This window comes from Carcharodon carcharias, chromosome 3 (genome assembly GCF_017639515.1).
Source record: "Carcharodon carcharias isolate sCarCar2 chromosome 3, sCarCar2.pri, whole genome shotgun sequence".
NCBI lineage: Eukaryota > Metazoa > Chordata > Chondrichthyes > Lamniformes > Lamnidae > Carcharodon > Carcharodon carcharias.
This window is the reverse complement of record NC_054469.1, coordinates 169,367,995-169,394,002: the sequence shown is the minus strand read 5'-3', so window position 1 is coordinate 169,394,002 and position 26,008 is coordinate 169,367,995.

Genomic DNA, 26,008 nt, shown 5'->3' with positions numbered 1-26,008 from the left:
GACATCCTGGAAACTACTGCAGTCTGAAGATTCATATTTTGAAAAGTCCAGCAGTCTGAAGATCCACATCCTGGAAGCTCCTGTAGAATGAAGATCGACATCCGGGAAGCTTCTCCAGTGTGAAGTTTCACATCCTGGAAACTCCTGCAGTGTGAAGATACTCATCCTGGAAACTCCTGCAGTGTGAAGTTCCACAACCTGGAAACTCCTTTAGTGTGAAGATCCACAACTTGGAAACTCCTGCAGTGTGAAGATCCACATCTTGGAAACTTCTGCAATGTGACGATCCACAACCTAGAAACTCTTACAGTCTGAAGATCGACTTCCAGCAAACTTCTGCGGTGTGCAGATCCACATCTTGGAAACTCTTGCAATGTGACGTTCCGCAACCTGGAAACTCCTGCAAACTGAAGATTCACATCCTGGAAGCTCCTGCATTGTGAAGATCCACATCCTGGAAACTCCTGGAATCTGCAGATCCACATCCTGGAATCTCCTGCAGTGTGAAGATCCACATTATGGGAACTTCTGCAGTATGCAGATCAACATCCTGGAAGATCTTGCAGTGTGAAAATTCTCATCCTGGAAGATCCTGCAGTGTGAAGATGCTCATCCTGGAAGATCCTGCAGTATGAAGATCCACAACCTGGAAACTCCTGCAGTTTGAAAATGCACATCGTGGAAAATAATGCAGAGAGAAGATCTACATCCTGAAAGCTCCTGCATTGTGAAGATCCACATCCTGAAAACTCCTGCAGTGTGAAGATCCACATCCTGCAGTGTCCTGCAGAGTGCAGATCCACATACTGGAATCTCCTGCAGTGTGAAGATCCACATCCTGCAAACTACTGCTGTCTGAAGATCGACATCCTGGAAGAAACTATAGTGTGATGATCCTCATCCTGGACACTCCTGCAGTGTGAAGATCCACATCCTTGAAACTGCAGATGTGTGAAGATCTACATCCTGGAAACTCCTGCAGTGTGAAGATCCACATCCTGGAAGCTCCTGCAGTATGAAGATCCACATCCTGGAAATTACTCCAGTGTGGAGATCCACATCATGGAAACTCTTGCAGTGTGAAGATCCGCATCCTGGAAACTCCTGCACTGTGAAGATCCATACCCTGGAAGTTCCTGCAGTGTGAGATCCACATCTTGGGAACTTATGCAGTCCGCAGATCCACAGCCTGAAAGATCCTGAAGTGTGAATATTCACATCCTGGAAGATCCTGCATTGTGAAGATCCACATCCTGGAAGATCCTGCAATAAAAAATCCACATCCTAGAAACTCCTGCAATGTGAAGATTCATATCTTGGAAAGTAATGCAGTGAGAAGATGCAAAAACTGGAAACTCATTCAGTATGAAAATTCACATCCTAGAAACTCCTGAATTGTAAAGATCAACATCTTGGAAACTACTGCAGTCTGAAGATTCACATTTTGAAAAGTCCTGCAGTCTTAAGAAATGCATTCTGGAAGCTCCTGTAGAATGAAGATCTACATCCGGGAAGCTCCGCCAGTGTGAAGATTCACGTCCTGGAAACTAATGCAGTGTGAAGATGCCCAACCTGGAAACTCCTGCAGTGTGAACATGCACATCTTGGAACCTCCTACAGTGTGTAGATCCACAAGGTGGAAACTCCTGCAGTCTGAAGATCCACATCCTGGAATCTCCTGCAGAGTGAAGATCCACATCTTGGAAACACCTGCAATTTGAAGACCCACATCCTGGAAACTCCAGCATTGTGGATATGCACATCCTGGAAACTGCTGCAGCCTGGAGATCCACATCCTGGAAGCTCCTGCAGTGTGAAGATCCACATCCTGGAAACTCCTGCACTATGAAGATCCACATCCTGGAAATTACTCCAATGCGGAGATCCACATCATGGAAACTCTTGCAGTGTGAAGATCCACATCCAGGAAGCTCCTGCAATGTAAGGATCCTGAACCTGGAAACTACTGCACTCTGAATATCCACAACCTGGAAACTCCTGTAGTGCGAAGATCCACATCCTGGAAGCTCCTGCAGTGTGAAGATCCACATCCTGGAAATGACTACAGTCTGAAGATCCATGTCCTAGAAACTGCTGTCGTATGGAGATGCACATCCTGGAAATTCCTGCACTGTGAAGATTCACATACTGGAAGTTCCTGCAGTGTGAGATCCACATCTTGGGAACTTATGCAGTCTGCAGATCCGCAGCCTGGAAGATCCTGAAGTGTGAATATTCACATCCTGCAGAGTGCAGATTCATAACGTGGAAAGTTCTGCAGTGCAAACATCCACATCATGGAAACTCCTGCAGTGTGAAGATCCACATCCTGGAAACCCCTGCAGTGTGCAAATCCACATTCTGGAATCTCCTGCAGTGCGAAGATCCACATCCTTGAAGATCGTGCAAAATGAAAATCCTCATCTTGGAAACTCCTGCAGTGTGAAGATCAATAACGTGGATACTCCTGCTGTGTGAAGATTCACATCTTTGAAACTCCTACAGTGTGAAGATCCACAACCTGGAAACTCCTGCAGTCTGAAGATCAACATCCTGGAAACTCCTGCAGAGTGAAGATCCACATCCTGGAAACACCTGCAGTTTGAGGATCCACATCCTGGAAACTCCAGGAGTGTGAAGATCCACATCGTGGAAGATGCTGCATGGTGAAGATCCACCTCCTGAAATTCCTGCAGAATGAAGATCCACATGCTAGAAACTCCTGTAGTGTGAAGATCCACATCCTGGAAACTCCTGCAATGTGAAGATCCACATCTTGGAAACTTCTGCAGTGAGAAGATCCACATCCTTGAAACTCCTGCTGTGTGAAAATCCACTTCCTGGAAACAACTGCAGCGTGAGGTTCTACATCCTTGAAACTTCTGAAGTGTAAAGATCGACTTCCTGGAAACTACTGCAGTCTAAATATTCATATTTTGAAAAGTCCAGCAGCTTGAAGATCCACATCCTGGAAGCTACTGTAGAATGCAGATCTACATCCGGGAAGGTCCTCCAGTGTGAAGATCCACGTCATGGAAACTCCTGCAGTGTGAAAATCCTCATTCTGGAAATTCCTGCAGTTTGCAGATCCACATCCTGGAAACAACTGCAGTCTGAAGATCGTCATCCTGGAAAGTACTGCAGAGTGCAGATTCACATCCTGGAAACACCTGCATTTTGAAGTCCCACATCCTAGAATCTCCTGCAGTGCGAAGATCCACATCCTTGAAGATCGTGCAAAATGAAAATCCTCATCTTGGAAACTCCTGCAGTGTGAAGATCCACAACGTGGAAACTCCTGCTGTGTGAAGATTCACATCTTGGAAACTTCTACAGTGTGAAGATCCACAACCTGGAAACTCCTGCAGTCTGAAGATCAACATCCTGGAACCTCCTGCAGAGTGAAGATCCACATCCTGGAAACACCTGCAGTTTGAAGATCCACATCGTGGAAACCCCATCAGTGTGAAGATCCACATCGTGGAAGATCCTGCATGGTGTAGATCCACCTCCTGAAATTGCTGCAGAATGAAGATAAACATGCTAGAAATTCCTGTAGTGTGAAGATCCACATCCTGGAAACTCCTGCAATGTGAAGATCCACATCATGGAAACTTCTGCAGATAGAAGGTCCACATCCTTGAAACTCCTGCAGTGTGAAAATCCACATCCTGGAAACAACTGCAGCGTGAAGTTGTACATCCATGAAACTTCAGAAGTGTAAAGATCGACTTCCTGGAAACTACTGCAGTCTGAAGATTCATATTTTGAAAAGTCCAGCAGTTTGAAGATCCACATCCTGGAAGCTCCTGTAGAATGAAGATCTACATCCGGGAAGCTCCTCCAGTGTGAAGATCCACGTCATGGAAACTCCTGCAGTGAAAATCCTCATTCTGAACATTCCTGCAGTTTGCAGATCCACATCCTGGAAACACCTGCAGTTTGAAGTCCCACATCCTGGAATCTCCAGCACTTTGGATATCCACATCCTGGAAACTGCTGCAGCCTGGAGATCCACATCCTGGAAGCTCCTGCAGTGTGAACATCCACATCCTGGAAAATCCTGCAGTTTGAAGATCGACATCCTGGAAGAAACTGCAGTGTGATGATCCTCATCCTGGAAACCCTGCAGTGTAAAGATCCACATCCTTGAAACTACAGATGTTTGAAGATCTACATCCTGGAAACTCCTGCAGTTTGAAGATCCACATCCTGGAAGCTTCTGCAGTATGAAGATCCACATCCTGGAAATTACTCCAGTGCGGAGATCCACATCATGGAAACTCTTGCAGTGTGAAGATCCACATCCAGGAAGCTCCTGCAATTTAAGGATTCTCAAACTGGAAACTACTACACAGAGAAGATCCACATCCTGGACACTCCTGTAGTGAGAAGATGCACATCCTGGAAGCTGCTGCAGTGTGAAGATTCACATCCTGGAAACTCCTACAGTCTGAAGATCCATGTCCTGTAAACTGCTGCCATATGGAGATCCACATCCTGGAAACTCCTGCACTGTGAAGATCCACACCCTGGAAGTTCCTGCAGTGTGAGATCCACATCTTGGGAACTTATGCAGTCTGCAGATCCACAGCCTGGAAGATCCTGAAGTCTGAATAATTCACATCCTGGAAGATCCTGCAGTGTGAAGATCCACATCCTGGAAGATCCTGCAATATGAAAATCCACATCTTGGGAACTCCTGCAGAGTGAAGATCCACATCCTGGAAGCTCCTTCAGTGCGAAGAGCCACATCTTGGGAATTTCAGCAGTGTGCAGATCCACATCGTGGAAGATCCTGCATGGTGAAGATCCACATACTGAAATTCCTGCAGCATGAAGATCCGCGTGCTAGAAACTCCTGCAGTGTTAGGATCCACATCCTGGACACTCCTGCAATGTGGAGATCCATATCTTGGAAAGTACTGCAGTGAGAAGATTCAAAACCTGGAAACTCCTGCAGTATGAAAATCCACATCCTAGAAACAACTGCAATGTGAAGATCTACATCCTTGAAACTCCTGAATTGTAAAGATCAACATCTTGGAAACTACTGCAGTCTGAAGATTCACATTTGGAAAAGTCCTGCAGTCTGAAGAAATGCATTCTGGAAGCTCCTGTAGAATGAAGATCTACATCCGGGAAGCTCCTCCAGTGTGAAGATTCACGTCCTGGAAACTCCTGCAGTGTGCAGATCCACATCCTGGAAAGTACTGCAGAATGAAGATACACATCCTGAAAAATCATGTACTGCGAAGACCCGTATACTGGAAAGTTATGCAGTGTGCAGATTCACATCGTGGAAAGTCCTGCAGTGGAAAGATCCACATCAAGGAAACTCCTGCAGTGTGAAGATCCACATCCTGGAAACTCCTGCAGTGTGCAGATCCACATCCTGGAATCTCCTGCAGTGTGAAGATCCACATCCTAGAAGATCCTGCAATATGAATATCCTCATCATGGAAACTCCTGCAGTGTGAAGATCCACATCCTGGAACCTCCTGCAGTATGAAGATCCACATCCTGGAAATTACTCCAGTGCGGAGATCCACATCATGGAAACTCTTGCAGTGTGAAGATCTAAATCCAGGAAGCTCCTGCAATTTAAGGATCCTCAACCTGGAAACTACTACACTGTGAAGATCGACAACCTGGACACTCCTGTAGTGTGAAGATTCACATCCTGGAAGCTGCTGCAGTGTGAAGATCCACATCCTGGAAACTCCTACAGTCTGAAGGTCCACATCCTGGAAACCCCTGCAGTGTGACGATCCACATCTTGGAAACTCCTGCAGTGTCATGATTCACAAGCTGGAAACTCCTGCATTCTGAAGATCGACTTCATGGAAACTCCTGCGGTTTGTAGATCCACATCCTGGAAACTCCTGCTCTGTGAACATCCACATCTTGCAAATTCATGCAGTGTGAAATCTACATCTTGTTACATCCTGCAGTCTGAAGATTCACATCCTGGAAGCTCCTGCAGTGTGAAGAACCACTTCCTGGAAAGTCCTGCAATGTGAAGATCCTCATCCTGGAAATTCCTGCAGTTTGCAGAACCACATCCTGGAAAGAACTGCAGTCTGAAGATCCTCATCCTGGAAACTCCTGCAGTGTAAAGATCCATATCCTGGAATGTCCTGCAGAATGGATACACATCCTGAAATCTCCTGTACTGTGAAGATCCGCATAGTGGAAACTCATGCAGAGAGCAGGTTCACATCGTGGAAACTCCTGCAGTGCAAAGATCCACATCATGGAAACTCCTGCAATTTGCAGATCCACATCTTGGAAACAACTGCAGTCTGAAGATCGTCATCCAGGAAAGTCCTGCAGAGAGAAGATTCACATCCTGGAAACACCAGCAGTTTGAAGACCCACATCCTGGAAACTCCAGCATTGTGGAAATCCACATCCTGGAGGCTCCTGCAGTGTGAAGATCCACATCCTGGAAACTCCTGCAGTCTGAAGATCGACATCCTGGAAGAAACTGCATTGTGATGATCCTCATCCTAAAAACCCCTGCAGTGGAAAGATCCACATCCTTGAAACAGCAGATGTGTGAAGATCTACATCCTGGAGACTCCTGCAGTGTGAAGATCCACATCCTGGAACCTCCTGCAGTATGAAGATCCACATCCTGGAAATTACTCCAGTGCAGAGATCCACATCATGGAAACTCTTGCAGTGTGAAGATCCACATCCAGGAAGCTCCTGCAATTTAAGGATCCTCAACCTGGAAACTACTACACTGTGAAGATCCACAACCTGCACACTCCTGTAGTGTGAAGATTCACATCCTGGAAGCTGCTGCAGTGTGAAGATCCGCATCCTGGAAACTCCTACAGTCTGAAGATCCATGTCCTGGAAACTGCTGCCGTATGGAGATCCACATCCTGGAAACTCCTGCACTGTGAAGATCCACACCCTGGAAGTTCCTGCAGTGTGAGATCCACTTCTTGGGAACTCATGCAGTCTGCAGATCCACAGCCTGGAAGATCCTGAAGTCTGAATATTCACATCCTGGAAGATCCTGCAGTGTGAAGATCCACATCCTGGAAGATCCTGCAATATGAAAATCCACATCTTGGGAACTCCTGCAGAGTGAAGATCCACATCCTGGAAGCTCCTTCATTGCGAAGTTCCACATCTTGGGAACTTCTGCAGTGTGCAGATCCACATTGTGGAAGATCCTGCATGGTGAAGATCCACATACTGAAATTCCTGCAGCATGAAGATCCGCATGCTAGAAACTCCTGCAGTGTTAAGATCCACATCCTGGAAACTCCTGCAATGTGGAGATCCATATCTTGGAAAGTACTGCAGTGAGAAGATTCAAAACCTGGAAACTCCTGCAGTATGAAAATCCACATCCTAGAAACAACTGCAATGTGAAGATTTACATCCTTGAAACTCCTGAATTGTAAAGATCAACATCTTGGAAACTACTGGAGTCTGAAGATTCACATTTTGAAAAGTCCTGCAGTCTGAAGAAATGCATTCTGGAAGCTCCTGTAGAATGAAGATCTACATCCGGGAAGCTCCTCCAGTGTGAAGATTCACGTCCTGGAAACTCCTGCAGTGTGCAGATCCACATCCTGGAAAGTACTGCAGAATGAAGATACACATCCTGAAAACTCCTGTACTGTGAAGACCCGTATACTGGAAAGTTATGCAGTGCGCAGATTCACATCGTGGAAAGTCCTGCAGTGGAAAGATCCACATCATGGAAACTCCTGCAGTGTGAAGATCCACATCCTGGAAACTCCTGCAGTGTGCAGATCCACATCTTGGAATCTCCTGCAGTGTGAAGATCCACATCCTAGAAGATCCTACAATATGAATATCGTCATCTTGCAAACTGCTGCAGTGTGAAGATCCACATCCTGGAAACCCCGGCAGTGTGACGATCCACATCTTGGAAAATCCTGCAGTGTCATGATTCACAACCTGGATACTCCTGCAATCTGACGATTGACTTCTTGGAAACTCCTGCGGTTTGTAGATCCACATCCTGGAAACTACTGCTGTGTGAACATCCACATCTTGCAAATTCATGCAGTGTGAAATCTACATCTTGTTACATCCTGCAGTCTGAAGATTCACATCCTCTAAGCTCCTGCAGTGTGAAGAACCACTTCCTGGAAAGTCCTGCAATGTGAAGATCCTCATCCTGGAAATTCCTGCAGTTTACAGAACCACATCCTGGAAAGAACTCTAGTCTGAAGATCCTCATCCTGGAAACTCCTGCAGTGTAAAGACCCATATCCTGGAAAGTCCTGCAGAATGGATACACATCCTGAAATCTCCTGTACTGTGAACATCCGCATAGTGGAAACTCATGCAGAGAGCAGGTTCACATCGTGGAAAGTCCTGCAGTGCAAAGATCCACATCATGGAAACTCCTGCAGTGTGAAAATCCTCATTCTGGAAATTCCTGCAGTTTGCAGATCCACATCTTGTAAACAAATGCAGTCTGAAGATCGTCATCCTGGAAAGTCCTGCTGAGAGAAGATCCACATCCTGGAAGCTCCTGCAGTGTGAAGATCCACATCCTGGAAAATCCTGCAGTCTGAAGATCGACATCCTGGAAGAAACTGCATTGTGATGATCCTCATCCTGGAAACCCCTGCAGTGTGAGGATCCACATCCTTGAAACGGCAGATGTGTGAAGATCTAAATCCTGGAGACTCCTGCAGTGTGAAGATCCACATCCTGGAACCTCCTGCAATATGAAGATCCACATCCTGGAAATTACTCCAGTGCGGAGATCCACATCATGGAAACTCTTGCAGTGTGAAGATCGACATCCAGGAAGCTCCTGCAATTTAAGGATCCTCAACCTGGAAACTACTACACTGTGACGATCGACAACCTGGACACTCCTGTAGTGTGAAGATTCACATCCTGGAAGCTGCTGCAGTGTGAAGATCCACATCCTGGAAACTCCTACAGTCTGAAGATCCATGTCCTGGAAACTGCTGCCATATGGAGATCCACATCCTGGAAACTCCTGCACTGTGAAGATCCACACCCTGGAAGTTACTGCAGTGTGAGATCCACATCTTGGGAACTTATGCAGTCTGCAGATCCACAGCCTGGAAGATCCTGTATTGTGAAGATCCACATCCTGGAAGATCCTGCAATATGAAAATGCACAACTTGGGAACTCCTGCAGAGTGAGGATCCACATCCTGGAAGCTCCTTCAGTGTGAAGAGCCACATCTTCGGAACTTCTGCAGTGTGCAGATCCACATCGTGGAAGATCCTGCATGGTGAAGATCCACATACTGAAATTCCTGCAGCATGAAGATCCGCATGCTAGAAACTCCTGCAGTGTTAAGATCCACATCCTGGAAAAACCTGCAATGTGGAGATCCATATCTTGGAAAGTACTGCAGTGAGAAGATTCAAAACCTGGAAACTCCTGCAGTATGAAAATCCACATCCTAGAAACAACTGCAATGTGAAGATCTACATCCTTGAAACTCCTGAATTGTAAAGATCAACATCTTGGAAACTACTGCAGTCTGAAGATTCACATTTGGAAAAGTCCTGCAGTCTGAAGAAATGCATTCTGGAAGCTCCTGTAGAATGAAGATCTACATCCGGGAAGATCCTCCAGTGTGAAGTTTCACGTCCTGGAAACTCCTGCAGTGTGCAGATCCACATCCTGGAATCTCCTGCAGTGTGAAGATCCACATCCTAGAAGATCCTGCAATATGAATATCCTCTTCTTGGAAACTCCTGCAGTGTGAAGATCCACATCCTGGAAACTCCTGCAGTGTGACAATCCACATCTTGGAAACTCCTGCAGTGTCATGATTCACAACCTGGAAACTCCTGCAGTCTGAAGATCGACTTCCTGGAAACCCCTGCGTTTTGTAGATCCACATCCTGGAAAATCCTGCTGTGTGAACATCCACATCTTGCAAATTCATGCAGTGTCAAATCAACGTCTTGTTACATCCTGCAGTGTCATGATTCACAACCTGGAAGCTCCTGCAGTGTGAAGATCCACTTCCTGGAAAGTCCTGCAATGTGAAGATCCTCATCCTGGAAATTTCTGCAGTTTGCAGAACCACATCCTGGAAAGAACTGCAGTCTGAAGATCCTCATCCTGGAAAGTGCTGCAGAATGAAGATACACATCCTGAAATCTCCTGTACTGTGAAGATCGGTACAGTGGAATCTCATGCAGAGAGCAGATTTACATCGTGGAAAGTCCTTCAGTGCAAAGATCCACATCATGGAAATTCCTGCAGTGTGTAAATCCTCATTCTGGAAATTCCTGCAGTTTGAAGATCCACATCTTGGAAACAACTGCAGTCTGAAGATCGTCATCCTGGAAAGTCCTGCAGAGTGAAGATTCACATCCTGGAAAGACCTGTAGTTTGAAGTCCCACATCCTGGAAACTCCAGCATTGTGGATATCCACATCATGGAAACTGCTGCAGCCTGGAGATCCACATCCTGGAAGCTCCTGCAGTGTGAAGAGGCACTTCCTGGAAACTCCTGCAGTCTGAAGATCGACATCCTGGAAGAAACTGCAGTGTGATGATCCTCATTCTGGAAACCACTGCAGTGTGAAGATCCACATCCTTGAAACTACAGATGTGTGAAGATCTACATCCTTGACACTCCTGCAGTGTGACGATTTACAACCTGGAAACTCCTGTAGTGTGAAGATTCACATCCTGGAAGCTGCTGCAGTGTGAAGATCCACATCCTGGAAACTCCTACAGTCTGAAGATCCATGTCCTGGAAAGATGCCGTATGGAGATCCACATCCTGGAAACTCCTGCACTGTGAAGATCCACACCCTGGAAGTTCCTGCAGTGTGAGATCCACATCTTGGGAACTTATGCAGTCTGCAGATCCACAGCCTGGAAGATCCTGAAGTCTGAATATTCACATCCTGGAAGATCCTGCAGTGTGAAGATCCACATCCTGGAAGATCCTGCAATATGAAAATCCACATCTTGGGAACTCCTGCAGAGTGAAGATCCACATCCTGGAAGCAACTTCATTGCGAAGTTCCACATCTTGGGAACTTCTGCAGTGTGCAGATCCACATCTTCGAAGATCCTGCATGGTGAAGATCCACATACTGAAATTCCTGCAGCATGAAGATCCGCGTGCTAGAAACTCCTGCAGTGTTAAGATCCATATCCTGGAAACTCCTGCAATGTGAAGATCCGTATCTTGGAAAGTACTGCAGTGAGAAGAGTCAAAACCTGGAAACTCCTGCAGTATGAAAATCCACATCCTAGAAACAACTGCAATGTGAAGATCTACATCCTTGAAACTCCTGAATTGTAAAGATCAACATCTTGGAAACTACTGCAGTCTGAAGATTCACATTTTGAAAAGTCCTGCAGTCTGAAGAAATGCATTCTGGAATCTCCTGTAGAATGAAGATCTACATCCGGGAAGCTCCTCCAGTGTGAAGATTCACGTCCTGGAAACTCCTGCAGTGTGCAGATCCACATCCTGGAAAGTACTGCAGAATGAAGATACACATCCTGAAAACTCCTGTACTGTGAAGACCCGTATACTGGAAAGTTCTGCAGTGTGCAGATTCACATCGTGTAAAGTCCTGCAGTGGAAAGATCCACATCATGGAAACTTCGGCAGGGTGAAGATCCACATCCTGGAAACTCCTGCAGTGTGCAGATCCACATCCTGGAAGCTCCTGCAGTGTGAAGATACACATCCTAGAAGATCCTGCAATATGAATATCCTCATCTTGGAAACTCCTGCAGTGTGAAGATCCACATCCTGGAAACTCCTGCAGTGTGACAATCCACATCTTGGAAACTCCTGCAGTGTCATGATTCACAACCTGGAAACTCCTGCAGTCTGAAGATCGACTTCCTGGAAACTCCTGCGGTTTGCAGATCCACATCCTGGAAACTCCTGATGTGTGAACATCCACATCTTGCAAATTCATGCAGTGTCAAATCTACATCTTGTTACATCCTGCAGTCTGAAGATTCACATCCTGGAAGCTCCTGCAGTGTGAAGAACCACTTCCTGGAAAGTCCTGCAATGTGAAGATCCTCATGCTGGAAATTCCTGCAGTTTGCAGAACCACATCCTGGAAAGAACTGCAGTATGAAGATCCACGTCCTGGAAGAGCCTGCAGTGTGCAGATCCATATCCCGGAAGCTAGTGCAGTATGAAGTTCCACATCCTGGAAACTTTTTCAGTGTTCAGATTCACATCCTGGAATCTCCTACCGTGCAAATATCCACATCCTGGAAACTCCTTTAGTCTGATGGTCCGCATCCTGGTAACTCCTGCATTGTGAACATTCACATCCTGGAAGATCCTGCAGTCTGAAGATCCAGATCCTGGAGGTTTCTGCAGTGTGAAGATCCACATCCTGGAACTTTCTAGAGTATGGAGTTCCACATCCTGGAAACTCCTTCAGTGTTCAGATTCACATCCTGGAAACTCCTGCAGTTTGAACATCCTCAACCTGGATACTACTGCAGATTTTAGATCCTTATCGTGGAAATAGCTGAAGTCTGAAGATGCATAACCTTGAAAATCCATTACTTTGACAATCCACATCCTGGAAATACCGCCAGTGTGAAGTTCCACATCCTAGAAACTCCTGCAGTGTGAAGAGACACATTATGGAAGATAAGGCAGTGTGAAGATCCACATCCTGGAAATTCTGGCAGTGTGAAGATTCACATCCTGGAACCTACTGCAGTGCAGAGAGCTACATCGTGGAATCTCATGCAATTTCAAGATCAACATCTGGACACTCTTGCACCGGGAAGATCCACATCCTGGAAACCCCTGCAGTGTGAAGTTCCACATCCTGGAAGATCCTGCAGTGAGAAGATTCACATCCTGGAAACTCCTACATTCTGAAGATCCATGTCCTGGAAACTGCTGCCGTATGGAGATCCACTTCCTTTAAACTCCTGCACTGTGAAGATACACACCCTGGAAGTTCCTGCAGTGTGAAATCCACATCTTGGGAACTTATGCAAAGACAGATCCACAGCCTGGAAGATCATGAAGTCTGAATATTCACATCCTGGAAGATCCTGCAGTGTGAAGATCCACATCCTGGAATATCCTGCAATATGAAAATCCACGTCTTGGGAACTCCTGCAGAGTGCAGATCCACATCTTGGAAGATCCTGCATGGTGAAGATCCACACACTGAAATTCCTGCAGCATGAAGATCCGCATGCTAGAAACTCGTGCAGTGTTGAGATCCACATCCTGGAAACTCCTGCAATGTGGAGATCCATATCTTGGAAAGTACTGCAGTGAGAAGATTCAAAACCTGGAAACTCCTGCAGTATGAAAATCCACATCCTAGAAACAACTGCAATGTGAAGATCTACATCCTTGAAACTCCTGAATTGTAAAGATCAAAATCTTGGAAACTACTGCAGTCTGAAGATTCACATTTTGAAAAGTCCTGCAGTCTGAAGAAATGCATTCTGGAAGCTCCTGTAGAATGAAGATCTACATCCGGGAAGCTCCTCCAGTGTGAAGATTCACGTCCTGGAAACTCTTGCAGTGTGCAGATCCACATCCTGGAATCTCCTGCAGTGCGAAGATCCACATCCTAGAAGGTCCTGCAATATGAATATCCTCATCTTGGAAAGTCCTGCAGTGTGAAGATCCACATCCTGGAAACTCCTGCAGTGTGACAATCCACATCTTGGAAACTCCTGCAGTGTCATGATTCACAACCTGGAAACTCCTGCAGTCTGAAGATCGACTTCCTGGAAACTCCTGCGGTTTGCAGATCCACATCCTGGAAACTCCTGTTGTGTGAACATCCACATCTTGCAAATTCATGCAGTGTGAAATCAACGTATTGTTACATCCTGCAGTCTGAAGATTCAAATCCTGGAAGCTCCTGCAGTGTGAAGATCCACTTCCTGGAAGTCCTGCAATGTGAAGATCCTCATCCTGGAAATTTCTGCAGTTTGCAGAACCACATCCTGGAAAGAACTGCAGTCTGAAGATCCTCATCCTGGAAAGTCCTGCAGAATGAAGATACACATCCTGAAATCTCCTGTACTCTGAAGATCTGTATAGTGGAAACTCATGCAGAGAGCAGATTTACATCGTGGAAAGTCCTGCAGTGCAAAGATCCACATCATGGAAACTCCTGCAGTGTGTAAATCCTCATTCTGGAAATTCCTGCAGTTTGCAGATCCACATCTTGGAAACAACTGCAGTCTGAAGATCGTCATCCTGGAAAGTCCTGCAGAGTGAAGATTCAATCCTGGAAAGACCTGTAGTTTGAAGTCCCAAATCCTGGAAACTCCAGCATTGTGGATATCCACATCCTGGAAACTGCTGCAGCCTGGAGATCCAAATCCTGGAAGCTCCTGCAGTGTGAAGATCCACATCCTGGAAACTCCTGCAGTCTGAAGATCGACATCCTGGAAGAAACTGCAGTGTGATGATCCTCAACCTGGAAACCCCTGCAGTGTGAAGATCCACATCCTTGAAACTACAGATGTGTGAAGAAGTACATCTTGGACACTCCTGCAGTGTGAAGATTTACAACCTGGAAACTCTTGTAGTGTGAAGATTCACATCCTGGAAGCTGCTGCAGTGTGAAGATCCACATCCTGGAAACTCCTACAGTCTGAAGATCCATGTCCTGGAAACTGCTGCCATATGGAGATCCACATCCTGGAAACTCCTGCACTGTGAAGATCCACACCCTGGAAGTTCCTGCAGTGTGAGATCCACATCTTGGGAACTTATGCAGTCTGCAGATCCACAGCCTGGAAGATCCTGAAGTCTGAATATTCACATCCTGGAAGATCCTGCAAGTGTGAAGATCCACATCCTGGAAGATCCTGCAATATGAAAATCCACATCTTGGGAACTCCTGCAGAGTGAAGATCCACATCCTGGAAGCTCCTTCAGTGCGAAGAGCCACATCTTGGGAACTTCTGCAGTGTGCAGATCCACATCGTGGAAGATCCTGCATGGTGAAGATCCACATACTGAAATTCCTGCAGCATGAAGATCCGCGTGTTAGAAACTCCTGCAGTGTTAAGATCCACATCCTGGAAACTCCTGCAATGTGAAGATCCATATCTTGGAAAGTACTGCAGTGAGAAGATTAAAAACCTGGAAACTCCTGCAGTATGAAAATCCACATCCTAGAAACAACTGCAATGTGAAGATCTACATCCTTGAAACTCCTGAATTGTAAAGATCAACATCTTGGAAACTACTGCAGTCTGAAGATTCACATTTTGAAATGTCCTGCAGTTTGAAGAAATGCATTCTGGAAGCTCCTGTAGAATGAAGATCTACATCCGGGAAGCTCCTCCAGTGTGAAGATTCACGTCCTGGAAACTCCTGCAGTGTGAAGATCCACATCCTGGAAAGTACTGCAGAATGAAGATACACATCCTGAAAACTCCTGTACTGTGAAGACCCGTATAATGGAAAGTTATGCAGTGTGCAGATTCACATCGTGGAAAGTCCTGCAGTGGAAAGATTCACATCATGGTAACTTCTGCAGTGTTAAGATCCACATCCTGGAAACTCCTGCAGTGTGCAGATCCACATCCTGGAATCTCCTGCAATGTGAAGATCCACATCCTGGAAACTCCTGCAGTGTGACAATCCACATCTTGGAAACTCCTGCATTGTCATGATTCACAACCTGGAAACTCCTGCAGTCTGAAGATCGACTTCCTGGAAACTCCTACGGTTTGCAGATCCACATCCTGGAAACTCCTGCTGTGTGAACATCCACATCTTGCAAATTAATGCAGTGTGAAATCTACATCTTGTTACATCCTGCAGTCTGAAGATTCACATCCTGGAAGCTCCTGCAGTGTGAAGAACCACTTCCTGGAAAGTCCTGCAATGTGAAGATCCTCATCCTGGAAATTCCTGCAGTTTGCAGAACCACATCCTGGAAAGAACTGCAGTATGAAGATCCACGTCCTGGAAGAGACTGCAGTGTGCAGATCCATATCCTGGAAGCTAGTGCAGTATGAAGTTCCACATCCTGGAAACTCTTTCAGTGTTCAGATTCACATCCTGGAATATCCTTCCGTGTAAATATCCACATCCTGGAAACTCCTGATGTGCGAACATCCACATCTTGCAAATTCATGCAGTGTCAAATCTACATCTTGTTACATCCTGCAGTCTGAAGATTCACATCCTGGAAGCTCCTGCAGTGTGAAGAACCACTTCCTGGAAAGTCCTGCAATGTGCAGAGCCTCATGCTGGAAATTCCTGCAGTTTGCAGAACCGCATCCTGGAAAGAACTGCAGTATGAAGATCCACGTCCTGGAAGAGCCTGCAGTGTGCAGATCCATATCGTGGAAGCTAGTGCAGTATGAAGTTCCACATCCTGGAAACTCTTTCAGTGTTCAGATTCACATCCTGTAATCTCCTACCGTGTAAATATCCACATCATGGAAACTCCTTTAGTCTGATGGTCCGCATCCTGGTAACTCCTGCAGAGAGAACATTCACATCCTGGAAGATCCTGCAGTCTGAAGATCCAGATCCTGGAGGTTTCTGCAGTGTGAAGATCCACATTCTGGAACTTTCTGCAGTATGAAGTTCCACCTCCTGGAAACTCCTTCAGTGTTCAGATTCACATCCTGGAAACTCCTGCAGTTTGAACATCCTCAACCTGGATACTGCTGCAGATTTTAGATCCTTATCCTGGAAATAGCTGAGGTCTGAAGATGCATAACCTTGAATCTCCAGTACTTTGACAATCCACATCCTGGAAATACCGCCAGTGTGAAGTTCCACATCCTAGAAACTCCTGCAGCGTGAAGAGACACATTATGGAAGATACTACAGTGTGAAGATTCACATCCTGGAAATTCCGGCAGTGTGAAGATTCACATCCTGGAACCTACTGCAGTGCAGAGAGCTACATCGTGGAATCTCCTGCAATTTCAAGATCAACATCTGGAAACTCTTGCACGGGGCAGATCCACATCCTGGAAACCCCTGCAATGAAGTTCCACATCCTGGAAGATCCTGCAGTGAGAAGATTCACATCCTGGAAACTCCTATAGTCTGAAGATCCATGTCCTGGAAACTGCTGCCGTATGGAGATCCACATCCTGTAAACTCCTGCACTGTGAAGATCCACACCCTGGAAGTTCCTGCAGTGTGAGATCCACATCTTGGGAACTTATGCAGTCTTCAGATCCACAGCCTAGAAGATCCTGAAGGTTGAATATTCACATCCTGGAAGATCCTGCAGTGTGAAGATCCACATCCTGGAAGCTCGTTTAGTGCAAAGAGCCATACCTTGGGAACTTCTGCAGTGTGCAGATCCACATCGTGGAAGATCCTGCATGGTGAAGATCCACATACTGAAATTCCTGCAGCATGAAGATCCGCATGCTAGAAACTCGTGCAGTGTTAAGATCCACATCCTGGAAACTCCTGCAATGTGAAGATCCATATCTTGGAAAGTACTGCAGTGAGAAGATTCAAAACCTGGAAACTCCTGCAGTATGAAAATCCACATCCTAGAAACAACTGTAATGTGAAGATCTACATCCTTGAAACTCCTGAATTGTAAAGATCAACATCTTGGAAACTACTGCAGTCTGAAGATTCACATTTTGAAAAGTCCTGCAGTCTGAAGAAATGCATTCTGGAAGATCCTGTTGAATGAAGATCTACATCCGGGAAGCTCCTCCAGTGTGAAGATTCACGTCCTGGAAACTTCTGCAGTGTGCAGATCAACATCCTGGAATCTCCTGCAGTGTGAAGATCCACATCCTAGAAGATCCTGCAATATGAATATCCTCATCTTGGAAAGTCCTGCAGTGTGAAGATCCACATCCTGGAAACTCCTGCAGTATGACGATCCACATCTTGGAAACTCCTGCAGTGTCATGATTCACAAACTGGAAACTCCTGCAGTCTGAAGATCGACTTCCTGGAAACTCCTGCGGTTTGTAGATGCACATCCTGCAAACACCTGTTGTGTGAACATCCACTTCCTGGAAAGACCTGCAATGTGACGATCCTATCCTGGAAATTTCTGCAGTTTACAGAACCACATCCTGGAAAGAACTGCAGTCTGAAGATCCTCATCCTGGAAAGTCCTGCAGAATGAAGATACACATCCTGAAATCTCCTGTACTCTGAAGATCTGTATAGTGGAAACTCATGCAGAGAGCAGATTTACATCGTGGAAAGTCCTGCAGTGCAAAGATCCACATCATGGAAACTCCTGCAGTGTGTAAATCCTCATTCTGGAAATTCCTGCAGTTTGCAGATCCACATCTTGGAAACAACTGCATTCTGAAGATCGTCATCCTGGAAAGTCCTGCAGAGTGAAGATTCACATCCTGGAAAGATCTGTAGTTTGAAGTCCCACATCCTGGAAACTCCAGCATTGTGGATATCCACATCCTGGAAACTGCTGCAGCCTGGAGATCCACATCCTGGAAGCTCCTGCAGTGTGAAGATCCACATCCTGGAAACTCCTGCAGTCTGAAGATCGACATCCTGGAAGAAACTGCAGTGTGATGATCCTCATCCTGGAAACCACTGCAGTGTGAAGATCCACATCCTTGAAACTACAGATGTGTGAAGATCTACATCCTGGACACTCCTGCAGTGTGAAAATCCACATCCTGGAAGCTCCTGCAGTATGAAGATCCACATCCTGGAAATTACTCCAGTGCGGTGATCCACATCATGGAAACTCTTGCAGTGTGAAGATCCACATGCAGGAAGCTCCTTCAATGTAAGGATCCTCAACCTGTAATCTACTGCACTGCGAAGATCCACAACCTGGAAACTCCTGCAGTGTGAAGATTCAAATCCTGGAAGCTGCTGTAGTGTGAAGATCCACATCCTGGAAACTCGTGTAGTGTGAAGATCCATGTCCTGGAAACTGTTGCCGTATGGAGATCCACATCCTGGAAACTCCTGCACTGTGAAGATCCACACCCTGGAAGTTCCTGCAGTGTGAGATCCACATCTTGGGAACTTATGCAGTCTGCAGATCCACAGCCTGGAAGTTCCTGAAGTCTGAATATTCACATCCTGGAAGATCCTGCAGTGTGAAGATCCACATCCTGGAAGATCCTGCAATATGAAAATCCACATCTTGGGAACTCCTGCAGAGTGAAGATCCACATCCTGGAAGCTCCTTCAGTGCAAAGTTCCACATCTTGGGAACTTCTGCAGTGTGCAGATCCACATCGTGGAAGATCCTGCATGGTGAAGATCCACATGCTAGAAACTCCTGCAGTGTTAAGATCCACATCCTGGAAACTCCTGCAATGTGAAGATCCATATCTTGGAAAGTACTGCAGTGAGAAGATTCAAAACCTGGAAACTCCTGCAGTATGAAAATCCACATCTTAGAAACAACTGCAATGTGAAGATCTACATCCTTGAAACTCCTGAATTGTAAAGATCAACATCTTGGAAACTACTGCAGTCTCAAGATTCACATTTTGAAAAGTCCTGCAGTCTGAAAAAATGCATTCTGGAAGCTCCTGTTGAATGAAGATCTACATCCGGGATGCTCCTCCAGTGTGAAGATTCACGTCCTGGAAACTCCTGCAGTGTGCAGATTCACATCCTGGAAAGTACTGCAGAATGAAGATACACATCCTGAAAACTCCTGTACTGTGAAGACCCGTATACTGGAAAGTTATGCAGTGTGCAGATTCACATCGTGGAAAGTCCTGCAGTGGAAACATCCACATCATGGAAACTCCTGCAGTGTGAAGATCCACATCCTGGAAACTCCTGCAGTGTGACGATCCACATCTTGGAAACTCCTGCAGTGTCATGATTCACGACCTGGAAACTCCTGCAGTCTGAAGATCGACTTCCTGGAAACTCCTGCGGTTTGCAGATCCACATCCTGGAAAGTCCTGATGTGTGACCCTCCACATCTTGCAAATTCATGCAGTGTGAAATCGACATCTTGTTACATCCTGCAGTCTGAAGATTGACATCCTGGAACTCCTGCAGTGTGAAGAACCACTTCCTGGAAAGTCCTGCAATGTGAAGATCCTCATCCTGGTAATTCCTGCAGTTTGCAGAACCACATCCTGGAAAGAACTGCAGTCTGAAGATCCTCATCCAGGAAAATCCTGCAGTGTAAAGATCCATATCCTGGAAAGTCCTGCAGAGTGAAGATACACATCCTGAAATCTCCTGTACTGTGAAAATCCGCATAGTGGAAACTCATGCAGAGAGCAGATTTACATCGTGGAAAATCCTGCAGTGCAAAGATCCACATCATGGAAACTCCTGCAGTGTGTAAATCCTCATTCTGGAAATTCCTGCAGTTTGCAGATCCACATCTTGGAAACAACTGCATTCTGAAGATCGTCATCCTGGAAAGTCCTGCAGAGTGAAGATTCACATCTTGGAAAGACCTATAGTCTGAAGTCCCACATCCTGGAAACTCCAGCATTGTGGATATCCACATCCTGGAAACTGCTGCAGCCTGGAGATCCACATCCTGGAAGCTCCTGCAGTGTGAAGATCCACATCCTGGAAACCCCTGCAGTCTGAAGATCGACATCCTGGAAGAAACTGCAGTGTGATGATCCTCATCCTGGAAACCCCTGCAGTGTGAAGATCCACATCCTTGAAACTACAGATGTGTGAAGATCTACATCCTGGACACTCCTGCAGTGTGAAGATCCACATCCTGGAACCTCCTGCAGTATGAATATCCACATCCTGGAAATTACTCCATTGCGGAGATCCACATCATGGAAACTCTTGCAGTGTGAAGATCCACATCCAGGAAGCTCCTGCAATGTGAGGATCCTCAACCTGTAAACTACTGCTCTGTGAAGATCCACAACCTGGAAACTCCTGCAGTGTGAAGATTCACATCCTGGAAGATGCTGCAGTGTGAAGCTCCACATCCTGGAAACTCCTACAGTCTGAAGACCTATTGTACTGGAAACTGCTTCCGTATGGAGATCCACATCCTGGAAACTCCTGCACTGTGAAGATCCACAACCTGGAAGTTCCTGCACTGTGAGATCCACATCTTGGGAACTTATGCAGTCTGCAGATCCACAGCCTGGAAGATCCTGAAGTCTGAATATTCACATCCTGGAAGATCCTGCAGTGTGAAGATCCACATCCTGGATGATCCTGCAATATGAAAATCCACATCTTGGGAAATCCTGCAGAGTGAAGATCCACATCCTGGAAGCTCCTTCAGTGCGAAGTTCACATCTTGGGAACTTCTGCAGTGTGCAGATACACATCGTGGAAGATCCTGCATGGTGAAGATCCACATACTGAAATTCCTGCAGCATGAAGATCCGCATGCTAGAAACTCCTGCAGTGTTAAAATCCACATCCTGGAAACTCCTGCAATGTGAAGATCCATATCTTGGAAAGTCCTGCAGTGGAATCTCCTACCGTGTAAATTTCCACATCATGGAAACTCCTGTAGTCTGATGGTCCGCACCCTGCTAACTCCTGCATTGTGAACATTCACATCCTGGAAGATCCTGCAGTCTGAAGATCCAGATCCTGGAGGTTTCTGCAGTGTGAAGATCCACATCCTGGAACTTTCTGCAGTATGGAGTTCCACATCCTGGAAACTCCTTCAGTGTTCAGATTCACATCCTGGAATCTCCTGCAGTTTGAACATCCTCAACCTGGATACTGCTGCAGATTTTAGATCATTATCCTGGAAATAGCTGATGTCTGAAGATGCATAAACTTGAAATTCCAGTACTTTGACAATCCACATCCTGGAAATACAGGCAGTGTGAAGTTCCACATCCTAGAAACTCCTGCAGTGTGAAGAGACAGATTATGGAAGATACTGCAGTGTGAAGATCCACATCCTGGAAATTCCGGCAGTGTGAAGATTCACATCCTGGAACCTACTGCAGTGCATAGAGCCACATCGTGGAATATCCTGCAATTTCAAGATCAAAATTTGGAAACTCTTGCACGGGGCAGATCCACATCCTGGAAACCCCTGCAGTGTGAAGTTCCACATCCTAAAACTCATGCAGTATGAAGATCCGCATCCTACAACAGCCTGCAGTGCAAAGATACACATCCTGGAAGCTCCTGCAGTGTGAACATCCACATCTGGAAGATCCTTCATTGTGAATTTCCACATCCTGGAAGCTCCTGCAGTTTGAAGATCCACATCATGGAAATGTCTGCGGTGTGAATATCCACATTCTTGGAGCTTCTGCAGTGTGAAGATTCACATCCTGTAAGATCATGCAGTGAGAAGATTCCCATCCTGGAAACACCTACAGTATGAAGTTCCACATCCTAGAAATTCGTGCAGTATGAAATTCCACATCCTGGAAACTCCGTCAGTGTTCAGATTCACAATCCTGGAATCACCTACAGTGTAAAGATCCACATCCTGGAAACTCCGCTAGTGTGAAGATCCATGTCCTGGAAACTTTTGCAGAAGAAGATTCACATCCTGGAAACTTCTACAATGAGAGGATCCACATCCTGGAAACTCCTGCAGTGAGAAGATTCATATCGTGGAATATCCTGCACTGCGACGATCCCAAACCTGGAAGCTCCTGCACTGTGACGATCCACATCCTGGAAGATTCGTCATTGTGTAGATCGAAATCCTGGTACTCCTGAAGTGTGACGATCCACATTCTGGAAAATCCTTCAGTGTGAAATCATGCATCCAGTAGGATCCTACAGTGTGAAGATCCATATCCTGTAAACTCCTGCAATGTGAAGATTTACATCCTGGAAGATCCTGCAGAGCCAACATCCACATCCTGGAAGCCCCTGCAGTGTTAAGAACCACATCCTGGAAGATCCTGCATTGTGAAGATCCACATCCTGGAAACATATGTGGTGTGAAAATCCAAATCCTGGAAACTCCTTCAGTGTGAAAGTTTACATCCTGGAAGATCCTACATTGTGAAGATCCATTTCCTGGAAACTCCTGCAGTGTGATGATTCACGTTCCGGTAGATCCGGCAGTTATAAGATCCACATTTTGGAAGCTACTGCAGTGTGATGATCCACATCCTGGACGATACTGCATTGTGAATATTCACTACATGGAAACTCCTGCGGTATGAACATCCAATTCCTGGAAACTTCTGTGGGATGAAGATCCACATCGTGGAAACTGCGACAATTTGTAGATCATCATCCTGGAAACTTCTGCAGTGTGAACATCCACATTCTGGCAACTTCTGCAGTGTGAAGTTCCAGATTATGGAAGATCACGCAGAGAGAAGATTTGCATCCTGGAAACTGCTACAGTGTGAATTTCCACTTCCTAGAAACTCGGCAATATGAAGATCCACATCCTGGAAGAGCCTGCAGTGTGCAGACCAAATCCTGGAAGGTAGTGCAGTAGGAAGTTCCTCATCCTGGAATCTCCATCAGTGTTCAGATTAACATCCTGGAATCTCCTACAGTGTAAAGATCCATATTCCTGGAAACTCCTGTAGTCTGATGGTACGCATCCTGGTAACTCCTGCAGTGAGAACATTCACATCCTGGAAGATCCTGCAGTCTGAAGATCCACATCCTGGAGATTTCTGCAGTGTGAATTTCCACATGCTGGAAACTCCTTCAGTGTTCAGAATCACATCCTGCAAACTCCTGCAGTAGGAACATCCTCAACCTGGATACTCCTGCAGATTTTAGATCCTTATCCTGGAAATAGCTGAAGTCTGAAGATGCATATCCTTGAAACTCCTGCACTTTGATGATCCACATCCTGGAAATACGGGCAGTGTGAAGTTCCACATCCTAGAAACTCCTGCAGAGTGAAGGGACACATTATGGAAGATACTGCAGTGTGAAGATCCACATCCTGGAAATTCCGGCAGTGTGAATATTCACATCCAGGAACCTCCTGCAGTGCATAGAGCCACATCGTGGAATCTCCCGAAATTTCAAGATCAACATCTGGAAACTCCTGCAGGGGGCAGAACCACATCCTGGAAACCCCTGCAGTGTGAACATCCACATCCTGGAAACTTCTGCAGTGTGAAGATCCACACCCTGGATGATCCTGCAGTGCGAAAATTCGTATCCTGGAAACTCCTACAGTGTGGATTTCCACATCCTAGAAACTCTTGCAGTATGACGAGCCACATCCTGAAACTGCCTGCAGTGTGTAGATCAGTATCCTGGAACATCCTGAAGTGCAAAGATACACATCCTGGAAACTACAGCAGTGTGAACATCCACATCCTGGAAGATCCTTCATTGTGAATATCCACATCCTGGAAGCTCCTGCAGTGTGAAGATTCACATCCTGGAAACTCCTGCAGTTTGGACATCCTCAACCTGGATACTCCTGCAGATTTTAGATCCTTATCCATGAAATAGCTGTAGACTGAAGATGAATATCCTTGAAAATCCTGTACTTTGACGATCCACATCCTGGAAGATCCTTCATTGTGAATTTCCACATTCTGGAAGCTCCTGCAGTTTGAAGATCCACATCTTGGAAATGTCTGCGGTGTGAATATCCACATTCTGGGAACTTCTGCAGTGTGAAGTTCCACATCCTGGAAGATCATGCAGTGAGAAGATTCCCATCCTGGAAACACCTACAGTGTGAAGTTCCACATCCTAGAAATTCGTGCAGTATGAAATTCCACATCCTGGAAACTCCGTCAGTGTTCAGATTCACAATCCTGGCATCTCCTACAGTGAAAAGATCCACATCCTGGAAACTCCTGCAGTGTGAAGATCCGCGTCCTGGAAACGTTTGCAATGAGATCATCCACATCCTGGAAACTCCTGCAGTGAGAATATTCATATCATGGAATATCCTGCACTGCGACGATCCCAAAACGGGAAGCTCCTGCAGTGTGACGATCCACATCCTGGAAGATTCGGCATTGTGAGGATCGAAATCCTGGTACTCCTGCAATGTGACGATCCATATTCTGGAAAATCATTCAGTGTGAAATCATGCATCCAGGAGGATCCTACAGTGTGAAGATCCATATCCTGTAAATTCCTGCAATGTGAAGATTTACATCCTGGAAAATCCTGCAGAGCGAACATCCACATCCTGGAAGCTCCTGCAGTGTGAAGATCCACCTCCTGGAATATCCTACAGTGTAAAGATCCATATTCCTGGAAACTCCTGTAGTCTGATGGTCCGCATCCTGGTAACTCCCGAAGTGTGAACATGCACATCCTGGAAGATACTGATGTCTGAAGATCCACATCCTGGAGATTTCTGCAGTATGAAGTTCCACATCCTGGAAACTCCTTCAGTGGTCAGATTCACATCCTGGAAACTACTGCATTTTGAACATCCTCAACCTGGATACTCCCGCACATTTTGGATGCTTATCCTGGAAATAGCTGAAGTCTGAAGATGCATATCCTTGAAACTCCTGCACTTTGACGATCCACATCCTGGATATACCGGCAGTTTGAAGTTCCACATCCTGGAATCTCCTGCAGTGTGAAGGGACACGTTATGGAAGATACTGCAGTGTAACGATCCACATCCTGGAAATTCCGGCAGTATGAAGATTCACATCCTTGAACCTACTGCAGTGCGTATAGCCACATCGTGGAATCTCCTGAAATTTCAAGATCAACATCTGGAAACTCCTGCAGGGGGCAGCTACACATCCTGGAAACCCCTGCAGTGTGAACATCCACATCCTGGAAACTTCTGCAGTGTGAAGATGCACATCCTGGAAGATCCTGCAGTGAGAAAATTCGTATCCTGGAAACTCCTACAGTGTGGAGTTCCATATCCTAGAAACTTGTGCAGTATGAAGATCCACATCCTGGAACTGCCTGCAGTGTGTTGATCAATATCCTGGAACATCCTGAAGTGCAAGGATACACATCCTGGAAGCTCCTGCAGCATGAAAATCCACATCCTGGAAGATCCTTCATTGTCAATATCCACAGCCTGGAAGCTGGTGAAGTTTGAAGATCCACATCCTGGAAACGTCTGCGGTGACAACATCCACATTCTGGGAACATCTGCAGTGTGAAGTTCCACATCC